Raw genomic sequence first — 6,070 nt, forward strand, 5'->3', positions numbered from 1 at the left:
GCATAAGACATCTCATATCTCTGATTTATTACTCATTTGATAAGAATAATAATTTAGCAAAGATATTTCAATATATGTGCATATTTCAGTTTTTATGATTTTGACATATATCTGTGGATCATCTTATTAGAGAAGAGTATTTAAAATGATCTTTTATTCTACCAAAACCACTTTTTATTGTTAACAAGCAATAATCACCCCATGATCATGTATTCTTTTCTCTTTTCTGTTATTTCTGTTACTCTTATTGTTTTTTCATTTGTTTTGTAATTTTGTCATTTGTTGTAGAATATTATCTGGGTTAGTCTGTTTACTTCTCCTCTCTTCACCAAGAAGAGTAGGCCTAAATTTTATTGTTATTTGGACAAATTCCTTGAAAATATTAAATTGCCACAATTATTTTTAGATAGGGCAATGGTAAAAACAGACACTGTCATGGGATGTAAAAGGGGAGGTACATTACACTTAGACACTATAGGTGATGAAATATTATTACCATTAATTTTATGTGTACCAAATGGAACAGTACCCTATTGCACAAAAGAGAAATTAACTGAAATGCAAAAAGACTTTGGCAATAAGACATTACTTATAGGTGACTACCATTTCTCTGTCAAAATTTCACATGTGTAATAGCAAATAAATAAGAAGGAAATTATAGATATAAAATTAGGAAACAAACTAGATTTGATATATAGTTTATGGGTACACAGAACACAGTATGCGCTTAATATATATTTGTTGAATGGAATTTATTTCAGGACTATGTGATGTATTTATAAAGACTGATCATATTCTAAAGAATAAATAATTCTTAAATATATGTAGAAGCACAGATATATAAAACTTGACTTCCCCAGACCACAACGAGCTCAAAATAGTAATACATAAAGGAAAGATGAACAAAAAAAGTTTATGTGAGAACTACATGGAGATTAAATAATGATAATGGGATGATAGATTTTTTCATAGAAGACAAATCAGAGGTCATCTAGCCCAGTCCCTCTATTTTTTTTATGATAACCCATTGGCTATAGGCTCAATCTCACAATTTCTACTCATATCATCAAGTCATATTCCCAGAGAGCCACTGACTAGGATTCTAGGGGTAATATTTAGTGATTGGGAGAATTTTTTTCTAGTATTATTTCTCATGAGTCCCATCTAATTTATTCCTCTCCTTAATATCAATCTAACCAATTAACGTTGCTAACTTCAACAAAATGCTATTTCCTGAGAAGGCATCACAAGCCTTGAAATAAAACAACATCCCAAATGAAAAGCATATGCTGTGTTACACTATGCATCTCTGGGGGAAATGGGTCAAACTTAAAGCCATTACTACAAAGCTTTTCACTTCTGGGTATGGCATACCTGATGGACTAGTCTCACTCTATTGCATTCACAAAGCACTGTTTGAGTAGGGCATTCAATTCACTGGCTGACTTCTTCAAGCAGGTTGCTCTTCAAGGCTGGCTCCTCATTGGACTCAACTGTTACTGCTAGTAGGTCTGTTTGCCATGGGGACTCTCTTGTCCTTTTGAAGCTAACAAAGTCATAAATTGGCACCTTTTGTTTCCCAGCTTCATTAACCTAATATTAGGAAAAACTAAAACACAACAGAAGCAGAACAAAGAACTTGTATTGGAGGCCAGGTAGGGGGAGAGTTTTGAGCTAAATATCCACAGTTGGACATTGCTGCCAAAAGTGTCAATTTCTTCCCTGACCTGGTGTCTTATAACAATACTTTCTTTTCACACAAAAGCTTCAGGGAAGAGAATTTGTCTGTTCCATCATTTTGTATGCAAACTGCCCATAGAAACCAATTTAAAGGCTTTTCATCCCTAAGCTATAACCCCTTCAGAAAATGGTGAAAAAAAATCTGTTCACAGTCTGAATTAGAGAGGGAAAAGACCTTCTATCATATGTTTCCAGAAGGAAGCGCACCAAAGGTACATGTAGATTGGCAGTGGGTGTATTATATTGTCCATATGAGCAGGAATGGGATTTCATTGACCAGTCCTTTTGTTACAATAGATTACGTGTACCAGATCTAAAACTGTAGTATAAAGCAGCAATCATCAAAACTACACGGTACTGGCTAAGAAATAGGGTGGAATAGGTTAGGTACACAAGACAATAATCAACGACCATAGTAATCTGTTTTATAAACCCAAAGACTCCAGCTTCTGGGATAAGAACTCACTATTTGATGAAAACTTCTGGGAAAATTGGAAAATAGTATGGCAGAAACTAGGCATAGATGAACATCTTCTACCATATGCCAAGATAAAGTCAAACTGAGTACATGATTTAGATATAAAGGGTGATACTATAAGGAAATTAAGAGAACAAGGAATAGTTTACCTGTCAAATCTATGGAGGAAGGAAGAACTTATGATCAAACAAAAGACAGAGAACATTATCAAATGCAAAATAAATAGTTTCTATTACATTAAATTAAGAAATTTTTGTAGAAGCAAGGCCAATGCAACCAAGATTAGAAGGGAAGTAGAAAGCTGTTAAACAGTTTTTACAGCCAGTTTCTCTGATAAAGACCTCATCAATAAAATATGTAGAGAACTGAGTCAATTTTTTAAAGAATATAAGTCATTCCCTAATTGACATATGCTGAAAGGTTATGAACAGGAAGTTTTTAGATGAAGAAATTTAAACTGTCTATATAGCCATATAAAAATGTTAGAAATCACTATTAATTAGAGAAATGCAAATTAAAACAGCTTTGAGGAACAACATCACACCCAACAGATTAGCCAACATGACCAAACAGGAAAATGACAAATGCTGGAGAAGATATGGTAAAATTGGAGCACTAATGCATTTTTGGTAGAGTTGTGAACTGATTCAATCATTCTGGAGAGCAATTTGTAACTATGTGCAAAGGGTTATAATACTGTGCATATCCTTTGATCCAGCAATACTACTTATAGGTCTGTATCCCAAAAAGATCATAAAAATGGGAAAAGGACCAGAAAGTACAAAAATATTGATAGTAGCTCGTTTTGTGGTGGCAAACAATTGGAAATTAAGGGAATGTTCATCAATTGGAAAATGGCTGAACAAGTTGTGATATATGAATGTAATGAAATACTATCATGCTATAAGAAATTATGAGGAGGTGGATTTCAGAAAAACCTGAAAAGTCTTGCATGAACTGATGCTGAGTGAAGTGATCAGAACCAGGAGATATTGTGTACAATAACAGCAACATTGCATGATGACAGACTTTGAGAGACTTAGCTCTTCTCAGCAATGCAAGGATCTAAGACAATTACAAAAGACTCATGATGGAAAATACTATCTGTGTCCAGAGAAAGAACTATGAAGTCTGAATTCAGATGAAGCATACTATTTTCTCTTTTTTGTTGTTTTTTCCTTTCTCATAATTTTTTTCCCTTTTTTCCCCTGATTGTTTTTTTTACAACCTGATTAATGTGGAAATATGTTTAATAGAATTGAACATGTATATACTATATCAAAATGCATGCTGTCTTGTAAAAGGGGAAGGAGAGGGGAAAATTTGGAACTCAAAATCTTATAAAAGTGAGTGTGGAAAACTAAAAATGAATTAATTAATAAAAATCTGACATTGCTAAAAACCCAGAATTTCTATGTATTAAATACAATAGCTGAAAGTGAAAGTTTAAAAATTTATTTAGAATTACCACAAAGAGCTAAAATTTTTAGCAAATTGTTCAATATAATCTCAAAACTTCTGTATGATTTGTAGAATCTCAAATCCTTGAGAACAGGGAACATTTTTATGTCTCATGTGCCTAGGATGGTGTTTTATACAGAGTATAGTAGATGGTTTATAAATGCTACTTAACTAAATAAAATAGAAAAATGAGTTTCAAGATATTTGCTATTAATATCTGGAACTCATACATATTATAAAAATATTGCTACTACTTAAATTAACCTAGAGCTTTAGTACCATACTAATCAAATTAACAAGCAGATAATCCATAGAATTAAATGAAACAATAAAAAGAATATGGATGAACAAATGAACAACAATTTTTTTAGTGTTACCAAATTCTCTTATTCTGCACATAGAAGCCACTCATCATCTGGCCAGTGGGCTTGTTGGGGCTGCCTCACAAGCATGTGGCTCCACACATCAGCACTGGGGTTAGGAGTGAGACAAGATGTTAAAGATCTTCCAACAGATTGTGGAATGATCAGGTACAGTATCTGGTAAGACAATCCTAATGAAACAGTGAGAACATCAAAGAAAGGTAGAGGAGAAAGGGAAGTTAAGCAGCAGAGCCCCCTACCCTCAAAACAAAACTATTCTACTTGGTTCTGTCCATTTTTAGGATAAGAGCAGACTTCTACACAACTCACTGGTGCCTGTGAGTTCTGAGGCCTCCTGGCCACAGATCTCACATGGTCCAAGGGTTTTGAAGTTCCTTCCAGCTAATTTAGCCTTGTTGCCCAGATTTTCCTTAATTCTGAGAAGCTAGCTATACTTGGTTAGATGCTCAGACTGGCAGGTGGCACCAGGCTTCATCTCCCCAGTTCAGAGACCCACCACCAAGTCTGTAATGATGGTATCTTTAGTCTCACAAGGATAATGGGAAACCATTACTCCTCATCCATTGGATTAGACCATCTTGCATGCCTGGAGACATTCAGTCATGGAGACAATGTGATTCACTTTGAGTAGGAGGAAGTTGCAGTTTTTCTCATTCACAGCCTTTTCAATGTGCTTGGGAATAGTCACTGTGAGATCATCCTCTACCACCTGGATGCCTGCAGTAGCAATGAAATTATTCCAAACTTCCCGATCTTCCTGGACAAAGGGATCTTCAATAGATACCATCAGAAAGTACTTGATGAAGGTCTTACAGAGGTCCCCAAGGTCCTATGGGGAGATGTATCTGCTGGAATCACCAGGTCATATTTCCCAGATCAGAAGAACTCTGAGGCAGCAATATCCATTCCATTTATGACTTTATCAGTGTAGCCGGCCTTACCAATAACATTCTGTAGCAGCATTCGAGCTTCTTTATTCTCTGGGATGTTAGGAGCAAAGCCATCCCTATCACCTACATTGATGGTGTCCTGTCTGTATTTCTGCTTAATTATGTTCTTCAGGTTATGATAGACCTCAGCTCCAATGTACATCATAGGCAAAGAATATTAAGGGGAATATTGAAAATGAGGAAGAGTGAAGAGGGTTTGACTATTGCCACACAAGTCATATGATAAAGTAGTTATTATTATTTTTTAAATATAAGTAACTGGTTTGAAAGAATTGAAAGTCAGTGGACCAGACTCAGTAATTTAAATGGGAATGGACTGGTTTATAGCAAGGACAGTTCTTGTAGTATGTGTAAATATTTTTCTCATGAACAATGTGGAAATCACTATTACTTAGACTTTTTTGTTGTTGTTATGACAGAGTTCTCTAACTAAGGCAAACATGGAAGAACTGATGATTCAGGGGTCTCTGAGTTGGAATTGAGTTGGTTGTTGAGACCCAGTTGGTAGAAAGTTTGCTTTCCAGTCTTCCACTTGGCTACATGGCAGCCTCAAACCCATGTGAATAACCCGCCACTGAAGAATGTATAGATACTCATTGAGTCCAGTCTAATTGGTTATGCTATAGTGTTTGCTAAGAAGGTCTTAGAATTATAGACCTCCTTTCTTTTATGTTTCTTTTCCTGAAATGACCTTGAGGTGTAAAGTGTCTAGGAAGTGCCCTTTTGAGATTGGAAATCATAAGGTCTTATTAGAGGTTTCATTAGAGGTCAGATCTGCATGATTCAGTATTTAGCAGAGGGCTAGTGACCATCAACTGTCTCCAAATTAGATGTAAAAACACTGAAGACAGACAATAAAAAATATACTGAACAAGAATAGTTTGCAAATGTATTCTTTTCAGATTTAGTGAGCATAAGAGGTGCTCTATCAAACTTCTTTTCTGAAATGATTTATTACAATAGTCACCTAAGAAAAGACAGCTTCAGTGAGTATTGCAACCCTGAGCCATCAGGAATTGCTGGTATGGACTTGATAGAGGAATGAAGCTTCAGAACTC

At 35.2% G+C, this 6,070-nt stretch overlaps 1 pseudogene; it reads right to left on the bottom strand.

The window, feature by feature from the left end:
* Positions 1-4,546: 4,546 nt before the first annotated feature.
* On the bottom strand, positions 4,547-5,154 carry LOC138158345 (alpha-enolase pseudogene; annotated as a pseudogene).
* Positions 5,155-6,070: the final 916 nt, after the last annotated feature.

This window comes from Petaurus breviceps, unplaced genomic scaffold (assembly GCF_028583685.1).
Source record: "Petaurus breviceps papuanus isolate PSGF00001 unplaced genomic scaffold, PetGlider_PUasm1.0 174, whole genome shotgun sequence".
In the NCBI taxonomy this organism is placed as follows: Eukaryota; Metazoa; Chordata; class Mammalia; order Diprotodontia; family Petauridae; genus Petaurus; species Petaurus breviceps.